A 16,044-nucleotide genomic window follows, 5' to 3' on the forward strand; every position below is an offset into this window, starting at 1 on the left:
ATAAATAACCTTTCCTTCTTTACTAGGCCATAGATACCACATATCCTTTGGGCTGTGCTCTTCAGTCTTCACCTGCTCAAGGGGGACTTTGGCTCCCTCAGGCTGGATTTGGGCTGTGGGCTGAGGTTTGAGGGAGGCAGAGCATGGCAGGCACATGGCAGTGTCCATGGCTGGGGTTCCTGCTGGAAAATCTGTGAAACTGCAGCGTGGTTGGTCTGTGCCAGGCAGATTTTTGATATGTCCTGTGCTCGGAGCAAGCCCACTGCAAAAACCTTGGGGGTGACAGAGAGATGTGACACAGAGCTCTGCTGGAGCTCCAGGAGAAAAGCAAATCTGCATAATGACTTTGTTTAATGGATTAGATCTCCTAAAAACAGGATTAAGCCCTCCTGAGGGCTCTGGGGTGGCAAACAGAGGGCTCAGCTGGGCCAGTGGGTGCTCCTGTGGTCCCATGGCAGTGCTGGAGGTGGTGCTGGCACTGGGGGCACCTTTCAGTGGGTGCTGCTGCCTTGGTGCACCCTGGGGCTGCCAGCCTGGTGCCCACCAGGGCCAGGGCCAGGTGGGAGCCTCCAGGTGTGCCCTGGCCTCCACCTCAGGTGGGAGCAGCATCCTCCAGGTGAGCAATCCATCAGTGCTGCTCCTAAAGCATCCCCTCTGCAGAGAGCTGAGGCAGGGAATCAATTCAGATTTGGCTTTTAAGGCCCAAACTTAGCCCAGGATGCTGGAAAAATTTCCAACACCAGCAGCTAAATCCCTTTCACAGGGTGAAGCTGGACTGTGTTTTCCAGGTGGGATGTACCACAGTGCCAGGGAAAAGATTCCTTCCCAGGAAAAATAATGAAAGGTGGCAGTCAATTTGTCATCCTGTGCCCTGGGAGTGAGTGAGCAGAGCCTGAGGAACAGGTGTTGTGGGGAGAAGGAGATTAAGGGAATGAAGCTGAAAGAAAAGCAACCCGATGCTCTGCAGGAAGGGATCACAGTGCCTGGGGCCATTCAGGTGTTACCCTGCTTACAAGGGCTGGGAGGCTGGGAACAGTGAAAGGGGAGGCAGGAGGGACCTCTCCAGGTGACACTTGGAGATTTATCAGGCACCTGAAGTCAACAAGAAACACAATATCAGTAATTTTTCTGGGAAGGGACAGGTGGGTGTGCTCTTAGAATGCTGCTGTGCAGGGGCAAACCCTCTGTCCCAACATATTCCTCCTCATTTGGAGTTTCAGGAAGGTTTTACACAATAAAACACCTCACCCAGCAATACCTGGGGACTCAGGGATCAGTCCACAGCCCTTGGCTCTCACATGCACTCCCAGGAGACAGGGAGGGTTTGGCCTTGCCAGCACTGAGGAATGAAGGAATAAATAATTAATTCCTCCTGCCCTATGCAATTCACCATTTATAGTCCTGCAACAAAATCCTGCATTCTGGTTTTCAGAGAGCTGGGGACAGGGAGATCCTTTCCCTCCCTGTTGTGGGGAGCCTTGTCCAGAACATGGGGCAAAGTCTGATGGGAAAAGATAAAATCAGTGCTACAAAAGCCATGTGGAAGTTGTCCAACAGCAGCTCCAATTTGACTTTTCCTTGTTTAGTTTTCATATTGTTCCCAAATACATACATAGATATATATATACATATATACATATATATATGTATATATATATGTATGTATATATATATATGTATGTGTATATATATGTATGTATATATATATGTATGTATATATATGTGTGTGTGTGTATGTATGTATGTATGTATATCCTGAGCTTCACAAATTTGGCCCATTGATTTTTGGGGAAGTCTGGAAAATCCATCTCCTTGTTTCAGCAAAGGCAGCTGAAACATTTCCTGGCTGGAATGCTGGGCATTGAGAAGATGCTGCGTTCAGCCTGATTTGAGCAATCTCCTTGACATTCCAGATTTTGCAGAGATTTATGTGAAGGTTTCCTCTGTAGCTGTGCCAGGGAAGGGCAGGTGATGACTCAGAGCCAGCTGGTTCATGATGGGGTGTCAGGAATACAGGGACATGTGAGGACAGAGCCCAGGCACAGAGAAGGCCAGAACAACCTGTCAGCAGGTGTGGGGGAGCTGGACTGGCCCTACTGCTCCAATTTCCACCAGAACACAACCATGAAATAGCCCCAGAACACAACCATGAAACACCCCCAGAACACAAACATGAAACACCCTCAGAGCACCTCCATGAAACACCCCCAGAACACCTCCAGGAAATAGCCCCAGAACACCTCCATGAAACACCCCCAGAACACCTCCAGGAAATAGCCCCAGAGCACCTCCATGAAACACCCCCAGAACACAACCATCAAACACCCCAGAACACAACCATCAAACACCCCAGAACACAACCATGAAACACCCCCAGAACACAACCATGAAACACCCCCAGAACACAACCATGAAACAATCCCAGAACACAACCATCAAACAACCCCAGAACACAACCATGAAACACCCCCAGAACACAACCATGAAATGCCACCACAGCACCTTCATGAAACAGCCCCAGAACACAACCATCAAACACCCCCAGAACACCTCCATGAAACACCCCCAGAACACCTTCATGAAACACCCCAGAGCACCTCCATGAAACAACCCCAGAACACAACCATCAAACACCACCAGAACACAACCATGAAACAACCCCAGAACACCTCCATGAAACACCCCCAGAACACAACCATGAAACACCCCCAGAACACCTCCAGGAAATAGCCCCAGAGCACCTCCATGAAACACCCTCAGAACACAACCATGAAACACCACCAGAGCACCTCCATGAAACATCCCCAGAGCACCTCCATGAAACACCCCCAGAACACAACCATCAAACACCCCAGAACACCTCCATGAAACACCCCCAGAACACCTCCATGAAACACCCCCAGAACACCTCCATGGCCAGGTCTGACCATGCCATCCTGGCCTGGGCCAGCCCAGCTGAGCTGTTCAGGGAACAATGGGTGACATTTTGGGGTTTTGGGGCCAGCTGCTGCCTCTAAGCAACCTCTGCAAGCTGAGTTTAGCTGGTCATGAGTTAGGGACACAAAATACAGAGCTTGAGATGATTCTTCATCTCATCATCTGCTGTGAAGGACAGGCACACAGTTGAAAGTTTTCTGTAAATGCTAATTAAAATGGACTTAGCTAATGACTGATTGGTCTTTTGATTGCATTAAGATTCTAAGTGTAATGAACTTAACTGAAGTATGGATTACAATCTTGTTCTAATTAAAACAAAAACGTGTAACACAGCACATATCAGAAAGAGTTTTAATTGCTGTTTGGGATCAAACTGTTGAAAATATTAATGTGTTGTCTAAAGCCTGCAGCACTTAATTAAATTCTTCATCCAAGTGGAATTCGGGTTGCTTCAAAGGATGCATCCATTCATCATTTTCTTGTTCTCTCAGAAACAGAGGGAATACAGATCTGGATTGTTCCTCCATGCTGCCCCTCCAGCTCTGGATCCTGACTCCTCAGTGCCCTCCAGCCCTGTGCCCCGTGGGCGAGAGGGGAATTTGCAGTTCTGAACCTTTTGCATATCTAATTGCTGAGCAAGAGGCACCGTTTTGTGCCTTGTTCTGGGCACAGAGAGTAGGGCCAGGAGGTTGTTGTTTCCTTGCAGAGATGGACAGGGATTAAAGAGCACACTTTGCTGCCAGCAGCCACAGGGGAAGGTGCTCAGTGTTGGTACAGCAGCAATGCCCAGGGAAGGCTGTGCTCAGAAAAGCAGAGCTCAAGCTGAAATGTCAGAATGCAGGGGGTCAGGAAGGGCTCTCAGCTCTGCCTCTCACCTCTGCAGCTCTAGAGGAACTGACCTACTTTAATCCAAATTTTTAGTGCCAGATGAGGAAGGGATTGCAAACAGAGTGTTCTCCCTGGAAAGCACTGGATTTAATTTCTTCCACTCTTTTGGCAGCACCTGTTTCTGCACTTCTTTAAGACAAAACACAGCCCTTTCTTGTTCTCTGGATGCTGCCTGGGGCAGGAGAAAGTCATTTGCTGGAGGTGGTGTCTCCACCCAGCTCCCACCAGAAGTGACATGTTTGCAAAGTCAAACACTCACTGCTTCTGAGGCCTCTCCAGCCACCAAAAAATGTATTTTTGGATATCTGTGATCCCTGTTCTCCCAGCTATGACCTTCAGCTGTCTGCAGTAACCCTTCCTGGTTCTAAACCACCTGGAGCTCCTTGGGAGGGCACGGGGGAAATGCAAACTCACCTCTGAAGGGGAGCAGCATCCCAAAACTACCATGGGCAGTTAAGGCATTGACAGGCTGGTGCATCGTTTGTGTGAATTTGGTGTCAGGGCTTGATTTCTGAGGAGCAGCCCAGCAGATGTTCCAGGTGCCCCCAGCATGGTCAGGACAGAAGCTGGTGGAAGGGATCTGCTCTCCAGCCTGGCTTTCCCCCAGAAGACAGAGAGACAGATGTGTGGGGAGAGCTGGGAATGCCTCGTGCTCTGCTGGCCACGAGGAGCAGGGAAGAGGCTCTGTGAGAGCAGCAGCTGCTCAGGGGCAGGGCTGGGGAGCAGAAGGTGTGAGCTCAGGAAGAGCCTGTGGTTATGAGTCAGGGTGTCACCAGGCAGCTCGTGAGGTGACACCTAGACCAGAACCAAAGGCTTCCTCCAGTCAGAACATCTCATCTGGGTCACACTAGAAACCAGCCAAGCTCAGCAGCTCCTCACACCAGCTCAGGGCTGAGGTGTGGCCCTTGTTGCAGCAAGTCTGGCAGTGCAAACCCTTCTGGTCTTGGTCACAGCACCTCCAGTGACACATCTGTAACTGGGGCTCCCCACACAGCTCCCCTCACACAGCTCTCCCCACACAGCTCTGCTTGCATGGCTGCTCTGGTCACCCCTCTCTGCCCTCACACTGTGACACAGCAGCACAGCTCTGCTTGCATGGCTTCTCTGGTCACCCCTCTCTGCCCAAATCAGTGCCTGAATGGTCTGGGATCATCCCAAACCCCTGGCAGCACTCCAGAGCTGCTGAGCCCTGCCATGGCAGTGGCACACCTGTGAGTTCTGCAGTTCCAGGATAATCTCATTTTAGAGAGCCCTAACTGGCCATGTTAAGCCAGTCAGTAGCTGGTGTTTGCTCAGTTTATCAAGTCCTTGGCTGTGCAGGCCTGGGTGTGCCCTGCATTGATAGAGCAGGGGATTTTACACCAGAATTTGGAGGTTGATTTAGGAGTTCTACTTGCCTGATGTCCAAGTCTGTGGTATGAGTTCACAAGCAAGGCAGAGAGGGTTTGAGCCCAGTGAGGGCTGAAGTGCAGCCTTCAGCTCTGCAAAGAGAAATACCCAACCCCCTGAGCAGGGAGCAGGAGTAGCACTGAGTGAGTAAAGCTAAGGATGTGCCAAAGAGGCTGCCAGGAGCTGGAGGGACAGGAGATGCTGTAAGGGGAACTCATGAGCATGAGAAAATGTCACTCCTGTGGCAGCACACAGAAGAGGCCGTGTCCAAAATCCTCAACACCCTGAAATGTCCAAACAACTCAACGCCCTGAAATGTCCAAAATCCTCAACACCCTGAAATGTCCAAACAACTCAACACCCTGAAATGTCCAAAGTCCTCAACACCCTGAAATGTCCAAACAACTCAACACCCTGAAATAAAGTTAAGGAGAAGAATGGGACAGGCTGCCCAGGGCAGTGGGGGGGTCACCATCCCTGGAGGGGTTTAAAAGATTTTCAGGTGGGGCTGGACTCTTTGAGGTCTTTTTCAACCTAAAAATGCTTCTGTGATTCTGAGGTGATTCAGTCTAATTCAGGATAAATTCAGGGCTTTGGGACATGGGGAAGCCTCAAATCCATGTGGGTCTGTGTCTGTGTGTGTGCAAACATGGCCATGGAACCCTGGGGAGAACTGAGGAAGTCAGCAGGCACCTGAGAGCTGCACCTGAATGTGATTTACTGAGAAAACTCCAGCTCTGTGTTCCTCCAAAAGCTCCTGAGGTTTCTGTGCCATTAATCTCGTTAGTGACAGGATTTACATGTTGGGATGAGGAGAGGTAAAGCAGAGTTAAAAAAAAGATACCACAGATGCCACTTCATGAGCCTCAGCTAATTTTCATGCAATTCTGGTTTCAGATAAAGAGCCTTCCCTGGGTTTTTGTAGGAGAACAGCAATGCAGGCCATTCAAAGGGTGATAATACATGGCTCTCATGGCTAAAGCCTCCTGCTTTCTGAACACACATCCTCAGGGAGCACAGCAGGGAGCAGGGATGTGCCTTCAACTACACTGCTGCCAGGCTCAATCTCCTCCAATCTCTTGCTCCTCTCCAGCTTCGGGGCAGACAATGGGAGAAAAATTATTTAGAGTGAAGCCCTTGCTCACTAATTGCAATTTGTGCTGAGAACCAAGCAGAAGCAGACAAATTTATTTGGTGTTTTGGCTGTTCCAGGGAGTAATGGTGTACACTGAACCCTGCACAGGTTCAGGAGGGGGCAAGATTAAGGCTTTGTTAAAGCAGAATAAATGCATTAGAGTTCCACTGAAAACAGAGGAGCTGAGTAACATCTACAAATGTTTAACAGAACTGCAGCCAAGCACAGATCCATAAACTAGATATTATAAAAAAGGAAAAGAAAAACAAAACAAAGGAAATCCACTTTAGCTGAGATAAACTGAACCTGGACACATGTGCAGACCCAAAAGAGCAAGAGGCACCTCACAAGACTAAATGAGCTCCTCGTTCCCAAGAGTGTCAAGTGTGATCATCTGCAAAACAGGAATGCAAGCCAATGTTTCTTTTAGTAAAAGGGTGAAATGAAATGTTAGTTCTGAAAAGTTTACATAAAGTTAAGTGAGCAGGATAATCCCAGCCTCTTACAGCAAACCTCTCACGCCTGGCAATGAACGCAAGAACTCTCTCCTCATGTGTCCTGTACTGTGTCCCTAACTCATGAGCAGCCAAACTCCCTTTGTAGAGCTTGGTTAGGAAAGACAGCAGCTGGCCCCAAACCCCACGGTGCCACCCATCCTGTCCCCAGATATCTGGCTCAGGTGGATGGAGCTGTGCAGGTGCTGTGGTGGGCTGGACCAGCTCAGATCTCACCAGTTTTGGTGGGGAGTGGAGCTGTAGGGCCAGTCCAGCTCTCCCACAAGTGCTGACAGGTTATTCTGGCCTCCTGCTGTACCTGGGCTCTTGAGGCATCCTTTGTCCCCGTTATCAGCCCGGTGCAGGTAGGGTTTCCCTGCCCTGGGTGCTTTATCCCAGGGACAGCTGCAGGCACAGCCAGGGCGAGGGGAAGCCGGAGCAGTGGCACTGCCCTCCCTCACAGCATGGTTTGGGTTGGAAGGAACATCTAACACACAGATAGACCATCTGATTCCACAGCTCCCATAGTGTGCCAGGGGACACTCTCAGGGCTGTTGGCAGGGCAGTCCAGGCACCCACAGCCATGGAAGCTGAGGAAGGCAGCACTGGCTGCTGGCCGAGCCGTGGCAGCAAGCTGTGCCTTTCTGCCCTGGCAGCCACGAGATCTTCTCCAAAATTGCTTGTCTGCAGATAATGATGAATAGTCCTTTTATGCACACTAACTGAGGAGTGCTGGTGTCGCCTCCCTGAGAAAAATCAGCAGCCCTCCTCGAAGGGATGGAATTATGCTCCTTTGGCCATACACAGGCCACATAATTCACTGTAATTTTATTATCTCTGTGCACTCAGAACTACGCCACATGGCTCTTCTGTAAGTGGTGAAGGTAAGAGGCTACACCAGCATGAATTTTCTTTAATAAGATTATACCATGATAATAGGCTTTGAGAATAATTCAGCTTCTAATGATTTTGTTCTTCCTTGCTTCCACATGATCAAGGGCAATATGCAATAAAATTGTGGAGGCTTTTTTAATTATGGAGTAGTGAGTATATATTTTATCTATCAGCTGTAATATTCAAAGGGAATTTTTGTTTTTGTGGGAAAAACTTATTTGGTGTTGCCATTTTCAAGGCTCTCTGTGTAAGCATGTGCAGACCTATGACAAATTTCTGCAATATAGTGGTGGTGGTTTTGTGGGAAAAATCCAAGTGTTGAAACACAATGAAGCCAACCAAGCTGTCTGGAAGGGGATCAACCTTGTAATACTTTAATCTGATTTAAAAAAAAAAAGAAGAAGAAAAAAAAAAAGAAGTAGTAGTAAAAATTATAAATTATTTCTTCATGCAGATGAGTTGCCTAACATCAGGCATTCAAATTAGGAAATGTTGGCTCAATTCCCCTGGGGCCTCAGTTTCCCTTTCAGTAAAACAAATGCAGGAGTCGTTGGCACTTCCAGACCTGCCTCGGTGGGTTATCCCAGCCTGTTTGTGTTGCACCCTGGGAGCACCGAGAGATTTGGTTCCCTGATGTTTGTAAAACTCTCTAAGATCTCTCAAGAAGCACTGCAAAGCCTTATTTTAACATTCCCAGGGGCAGCTCTGGGTAACGGCTGTCACCCGGATTATTCCCAGTCCTTGGAGAGCAGGATTTTATCCATGATCCTGAAAACTTCCAGCCCTGCACAGTGCAGCTGGCTTGACCTTCAGTGCTATCTGAACCTGCCCTGCCATGTGCCAGCCTCCCTCCAATCTCTGCTCTCCTGGATGAAATATGGCCCGGCCTGGCCCGTTGTGAACAAAGGCTCCTCAGTTAAATCCATATCAGCGCCGCTCCTGACACAAGTGGGCAGGGTGGAGGCCCGGAGCCACACATCTATTAATCAGGGCTGGGTGTCACTTTGCAGTTCAGGGATGGTTTGTGAGGAAGGAAGCCGAGCTCTGCAATGAAAGAGTTCTGAGGTTTGCTCTCAAAAGGCTTCTCACCACTCGTGACGTGCTTCCCCACCCCAAGGCCGGCTCTTTGTGGCTTGCATGATTCACCAAGAGGGCAGAATTCACACCAGCTGGTGAATCATGGTGGAATTGGTCCCTTCTTCAAGGACCTCCCTGGGTCCCCCTGGGGAAGGAGGGAGACGGGGGTCCCTGCATCTCCCAAAGCTTTGGAGTTCATAAAGAATGAGGATTTGCAGCAGATGGAGCTTGCACTGGAGCTGTTTGATCTAAGGCTGCTCACCACTTGGGCATGGTGGTTTTCACCTGGCCATTGGGGTTTTCACCTGGGAATAGCAGCAGGAAACTTAATCCAGGTGGGATTTCAGGTTCAGGGTTGGAGGGAGAGCTCCAGCCTTTCAAGCACTGCCTTGCTCTGCTGGCTGGAAGAAGGGTTGTGTAACCCAGCACTGTGAAAATCATCAGCTCCTGAGCTCTGCCTGCACTGGGTCTCTCCCTCCTTTGCCAGCAGAGGGGAAACAGCAGAATCTTTCCAGCTAGATGAGGCAGTGGAGTTGGGAAATGGGAAAGGATCAGGTGAGCTTTCCTCTGCCCTGGCAAAGGCCTTTCCCCGCTGCTGTTAACCAGGAGGATTAAAGAGTGACTGCTTCAGACACTCCTCAGCTGTCGACCCTGAGCTGAACCCTTGGGTCAGGAGCTGACTTTTCATTTGGGACTGGCAGACTTGCAAGCTAAATCAGAGCCCAGATGGCTTAGAAAAGCCCAGAGAGCTCCAACCTGAGAGCAGCTCTTGCCACGCACGTTCCCATGCTCTTTCAACAGGCCGGGGCTGCTGTGCCAAGTGTGATTTCAGAGGAAGCTTGGAAAGAAAGTCCAGCCCCGTCTGTCATCCTTTTTTTCAGAGAACTTCTGGTGCCTTTGCCATGTGCAGAATAGCTGAGAGAAAGGGCTTTTACAAAGCTCAGAGCTGGGCTTCTGTGTGTCCTGCTTCCCTTCTTCCTAAGCTGTGTTCTCTTCCTCCATGAGTCACCCCGTGGATGAGAACAAGAGACTTTTTAGGGAAAAGGAGACAAAATAGAAGCTGGCTCTTCAGAGTGGCTGTGCTGTGGCCGTTTGCTGGTGGCTCTGGAAGCATCTGTCATCTTTAGCCTGGGGAGTTCAGTCCCAGGGCTGAATGGCTGTGCTGTGTTTGTATGCGTGGCCGCACGCCACCCCTCACCCAAGGTGGATGTGCCTCACAGGAGAAGCACTTTGCACGTACACAAATGTCCAGTGCCTGTGGGTGAGCTGCAGCCTGTGCCAGTCAGGCTGGTAAATATTTCCTGGGGTTTGCTGTGAGGGCTGGGCACTCCAGGGATTTGCTTTGTTAGCACCTGAGGAGTCAAACGTGCCCTGCTGTGGGGGCACCTGTGTCTGGCCACGTCCCAGGGAGCTGCCTCTGCTCTGACATTGCTCTGGAAGGGGCTTTGGGGACCTGGTGGCTGCTCCCTGCTCCTCCAGAATGTTTTAGGACTCTAAAAGAATTTGCAGGTGTCCATCCAGCCTTGTCTCAACACCCAGCTCCATGTGCCAGGCAAGCACACCTTGGCTCTGAGCAAGCATCCCTGCTGCTCCTCCATGGAGCTGTGAGCTGGAAAACTTCTAATTAAAGCCAGATTATTGGTCTTGGCCCTTCTTGTTAGTGTTTTGATTTGGGGTTTTCTTTTTTAAGTCCCTTTAAGATGTCTGGATAGATGATATCAAGGTTAATTTGTTTGTGATGGAAGAAATGTTTTCACATGGTGGCTAAATGTTGTTGGAAAAGAGCAGAATTAATAGCTGCTCACTTAATCCTGATTAAACTGGCAGCTGGGAGATATTGATCAGTGTGTTCACAGCAAACTATCCCTCTCTAATGCTTGGGGTAAACAAGCCTGGGACTGTGGTTACCTTAACCCTTCCCACATTGGCAGCCTCATGCATGGGGCAGGACCTGAACCTGTGCATCCTCCTGCTCCCCAGCACAAGGGCTTTTTCTGGGGTTAATTCCCTGGGCCATAGCCAGGCTGGCTTTGCCCCAAAATCTCCTGGGGTTGCAGAGCAGTCACCCAGGTCTGGGTGTTCCTGGGGAGCCCTGTCTGCCAGGGACCCTCAGTGGCCCCCGCTGCCACAGCCATCACGTGGGGTGTTTGGAGCAGATCAGTGTTTCACAGAATCTAAAAAAGCTGCTCAGGGGGTTAGCAGCAACTGATTTTAGGAGTTTAAATAAAAAGCAAGGCTTGGCCAGAGCAGGCAGCAGCTTGGACCTGACCCCAGCTTTGCTGATGTTCCCAAATGCTGCTGCTCCCATTGCTGCCGGTCATTCCTGACACACAATTTCTGGGGACAGATGGCAGGACAAACCCTTGCTCTCCTCCCAGCCCACCTGTCTGATCGTGCTCTCACCCCCAGAGTCATAAACCAGAAGCAACTTTGAGGCTGCCAAGAGAGGGAAGGAGGCTCCACAGCCCCAGCTTTCCTGCTCAGGCTTTATTACTCTCAGCAAACACATGTTCCACATTGGAGTCCCTGCATTCTTAATGCAGCCACTGCCAGGCTGGCTCCAAACAACACAAATTGCTCTGGCTGAGGTCTGTCTTTGCTATTCACAAGGTCACTGCATTTTTGCACCTCTGGCTGCTGCACTATGGTCAACTTCTGGTTAACACAGACCAGGTCTGGAAATACCTGGAACTGTCTTCAGCCTCCCAGGGAACGAGTGGGACTGCTAGAGTGGATGGAGAGCAATATGACCAGGAGCACCTTTCCAGAGGGCACTCAGAAATGTGCTTTTCTCAGGGAGATGAGTTCTGCAGGGGCTCAGTTTTTATCCTTGTTAAAAATTCCATTTAGGAGAGCACAATTCCTGTTGGAGGTACCATAACTGTAACCAGTACTGCACCTGGCCCAGAATTAATTCATTGTGGTACATCTTGGTGCTAATCCTCTGCTCAGTACTTCTGGAAAAGATCAGTGTTTCTTTTGTGAATGTCAGATAAACTATTTTTTCCATGGGATGAGTAGGAGATGAGGAAGGGAATTGACCTCCCTGATACCTTGGGCAGCATTGCTCCCAAACAACAGCAGCTGGCTTTTCCCACCCTTGCTCTGCCTCTCCATCCTGGTGCTCTGCTCACCTCACACTTGATGGGATGAAGGTTCCTCACGCTCCCAGGTATCCAAAGGAAAGTATTTCCCCAGGTGTCCCTCCTCACAGTCTTGCAGGAACGTGCACTGTATGCTGTGAGGACAGGCACTGTTCCAATCCCTGCCTCTTCCTGTTCTCTATTTACCCTTGTTCCACCAAATGTTGGGTGCATCCACACAGTAGCTGGCTTCCAGCCCACTCCTGTGTCTGTGGGCTCCAGCCTGGATGATGGATTGGCCTTTACCAAGCATTCTCTTGCTGACCACAGGGCCAGCTCATTCCCCCTTGCATCCAAGTTTATGAGGTACAAAGCCATGGCAGATGAAACCCATCTGCTGCAGGTGAGTGGAGTTAAGCTGTTTACAGCTGAGGGAGCAGGCATCAATCAAAATGGGGAAATGATGGAGTTCTGGCTTTATTGCAGGGGCTGTTACTCTCCTTTTCACACAGGCAGGAGCATTGCTGCCCCAAGCTTGTAGTTCAGTTGTACCTTCAGGCTTCAGTGCCCTTCCTGCACTCCCTGGGCTTGATGGCATCACTCAGCTCTCCAGGGCACGGGCCTGACTCTCAGAAACCACCATGCTGGCTCATCCTGCCACTCCCCAGGGGACTTGACTCCTGAAAGTGATCCATCAGCATATTTGCATTTGGATTTTCTTCATTCCAGCCTGGGCACGTACGGGTTCTTTCTGCTGGCTGCTCAGGACTGACCACAGCATTTTTGTGCTTTGTAGGATTCTTTCCAGTCCCAGGGAGGTGCTGGGTGAGCAGTGGCAGTGTGTGAGGGCATCCAGAGGGATTTCACACCTTGTACTCATTGGAACCATCAACAAGAAGCTGCGTTTTTTCCTCAACTCCTGCCAAACCTTGGTCCTTTCTTCCATCCTCCATATGCTGCCTTGTTGGCCTCAACAGCCATCTCTTAATCTAAGTCTGTCTGGGGAGAACCAGTTAGTAAAACATCCTTAATTAACCTGGCTGGGTCCAGCCTAAAAGCAGACCAGACCTACTGAGGTGCTGCTACGCTTGTGTCAGCAGCTGTTCTCATTTGTAAGAGAGGAGACACAGGTGGTGTTTGTTCCTCAGAAGCTGGGATTTGATGTGCCTCCCAGTGCTGCTGGAACAGGCTGTGGGTCTCCCATATCCCCATCCCTTTTCTCTCCTTTGGTTTGCAGGAGCCTTGCAGTGGCTCGTTGTGTCTCCTTGCTCAGTTAAAAGCTGAACCAGCTGAAGCTGCAGCACTGCAGGCAAAATTGTTTTCCTATTCAGAAGCAAGAAGGGTGGGAATTTGGGGTCATTCCTCAACAGCCCATTTCCCTTGAAATGGGACAAGAGACTCTGCTCTTGGGTTACTTACCCCAAACAGCTTCCCTGTGGGAAATGTGGTCCTTTTCCTCTCTTCTGGAACAGAGATGGGAGGGAGATAGAAGAGTTTGGCCAAGTGGATTGTGATTTGGACAAATGAATTGATTTATGGGTCAGTGGGCTGATAGGTGGTTATTTTAACATCTGAGGCAAAGAGAAAAGCTCCCTTCTTTTATTATTATACCTAGAGACATGGAGCAGAAGATTCTTCATTGTTAAGACAGGAGACTTTAAGGCAGGTGTCGATTCCTGCTTATGTTTGGAAAAATCTGGTGGAGCCACAGAGTGGATTCATTCACAAGAAATGAAACCTCAAGACAGTGGAAGGCGGTGGGTGAATTATCCATCAGGACAACGCTTTTGAGGGAAATTAAGAGGCTGCAGCTACGATTGCTGAAGTCAGAGCATTATTTCTGTCTGTCTGAGTCCCCTCCACTCTGCCTGGAGCGACGTGTGCTCCACGGCCCTGCGGAGAGAGCAGCTCGTCTTTCGTCTTCGTCGTCTCACAGCTCAGTCTCACTGATATTGTGACAGAATGTCTTCAGTGCACAGAACTATTAAAAATGTAGCTCATATGGTGCTGATGGGAGGCTGACATCTCCTGAATAATTTATTTTAACTGGAAAGATTTGTAACGCTTAGGCGTTAGCGGGACTCTTCGTTTTAACTCTTCCTGAGGCGGATGCTTGTTGTGATTCTCTTGTTTGGGCAAGAAGTGGCTCAGCCTGTTTGAGTCCAAAGCCACCTCCCTCAGGAACAGTCAGACTGCTGGTCATGGTCCCTTGGAGGCTGGAGAACCCCAGAAGAGCCCCAAAAGGAAGCTGAAGAAGCTTTAGATTGCCCCTGCCTTGGGAACAGCGAGCATTTTCCAGTGTGGAGGATTGAAAGAGGCTGCAGAATATTTACAGTAAGCAAGGAAAGGCTGGCTGCCTTTAATTCCTGGCAGCAGCTCCCCTCCTTGGGGCAGTGACTGTAAGGACCTGCTCTGAGGAGTAGCTGCTGCCACCCCCCTTGTCCAGGGGGAAGGACCTGATGTGTTGCTGGGCCAGGGGTTTGCACGGGGTCTTTTCCAGTCTTAACAATCCTGTGATTCCATGGATAGGGATGGAAGGAAGCTTTCCATCCATTCCAGGTCCATTGCTTTCTTGTACACAATCAGTAGAAACTTTGTGCAAACATTCTTGCACACGAGCCAACAACCTGAATTTCTAAATTTATTCTGGCAGAAATGCAATCACAAAGGGAGGCTTATCAGTTGAATTCTTGGTATCAGTGTTAGAAAGGCCAAGATCCTTTCTGTGATGATCATCTAAGAAGGCTCTTCCTCTTTTTTTATCATTACACATAGAGGGACAAATCCTGCTCTCAGCTGCAAGGAAGCAATTCCCACTCAAGTCAAAGGAAGCTGCTCAGAGAGACCAGGATTTATCCCATAGTTTATATACAAATTTATCACTGAAATTGCTGTGCCCACACCCCATGGCTGCTGCAGCCCAGAGGGGCTCAATGCTGACTCACAAACAACTCCTCCTTATTTTGTCTCACTCTTCTTCCTCTTATTGCTGGTTGTGTTCCTTGCAGGGTTGTCTCACTGCCTTTCAGTCTTCCTCCAGGTTCCTACCAAATCTGAGTTTAACACCTTAGGTAAGACACAGTCTGTCCCTAAGGGGTGCAAAATCCATGTTGGTGAGAGGGGATGGGAAGACAGAAATTCTGCTATTTCTGGTTTACACCTGAGGTCCTGCAATGTAAAAGGTCAGACTCTCAAATTCTTGAAGTCAATTCCAAAATCCATTTATGGCTCCCAGCTGCTCAGGGCATCCTCCCAAACAGTTTGTGGCTGATTCATTCTCTTTTTGGCCACAGATTCATCCATCACTCTGAATCTTCTCCCTGCCTAGTCTTGCAGGGCCTGGAAACACCTCACTCTTCTATATCTGTTTTTTCCCTAAGGAAGTTCTGAGGTGCTCAGGCTAAGGAGCAAGGTGTTGTTATTCTCATTTTTCAGTTGTGGAAACCAAGAAAGGCCAAGTGATGTACCCAAGGTCACACACCAGTGTCAGAAGCAGCAGTAGATTCTCCATGTCCTCTGTTCCTTCCCAGCCTGTCTCATAAACCCAAAGAGCAATAAAATTAAACAGAGGTTCATGGCAAGAAAAATTGTATTGGAACCTACAGCAGCCCAAGATCAACCATGGAGACCCCGTGGCTCAGTACAAACCCTGGAGTTAATGAACTCTGCAAAACTGATGTATTTTTACATAACTAAACTCCAAGAGAAAATTAAATCTTTATTAATTATCAAGACATGAACTGGTAGGAGAAAAGAGCCAGAGTCTTTGGGTCAGATTCATCTAAATCCATCACCCAGTGAAAATTTATATTACGAATAAATACACCCTAGAAACTAGTTTAATACATTTTTCCTATTGTAACAAGTTGTCTTCCTGCTTTATGTATCATTTTAAAGGAAGGTAATGGAATATAAATTTTTTCCTTCTACAGAGAAATGGACTTCCAAATGCATGTAGGTGTCTGTGAGTATCTCTGTTTTGGGGATAGTGCTGACATCTGTGTAGGGCATGTTGGACTGAGTCTGAGTGACTTCAATAGCTGCTGGAGTGGAAACCAGCACTGATCTCCAACCTGGGGAAAATTCTGCTCAATTCCAGCTTCTTTGTGCATTAGCAATTACTTTCAAATGTTTGAAACTCAATAGC

General features: G+C 49.0%; 1 protein-coding gene across 4 annotated transcripts in view; it reads left to right on the forward strand.

Moving 5' to 3' along the window:
* LHPP (phospholysine phosphohistidine inorganic pyrophosphate phosphatase) overlaps positions 1-16,044 on the forward strand; it is a 76,956-nt gene that overhangs the window by 43,634 nt on the left and 17,278 nt on the right. The window lies entirely within an intron of this gene.

Source organism: Agelaius tricolor, unplaced genomic scaffold (genome assembly GCF_023055355.1).
Source record: "Agelaius tricolor isolate 1412-34295 unplaced genomic scaffold, bAgeTri1.0.p SCAF_22, whole genome shotgun sequence".
Taxonomy (NCBI): domain Eukaryota; kingdom Metazoa; phylum Chordata; class Aves; order Passeriformes; family Icteridae; genus Agelaius; species Agelaius tricolor.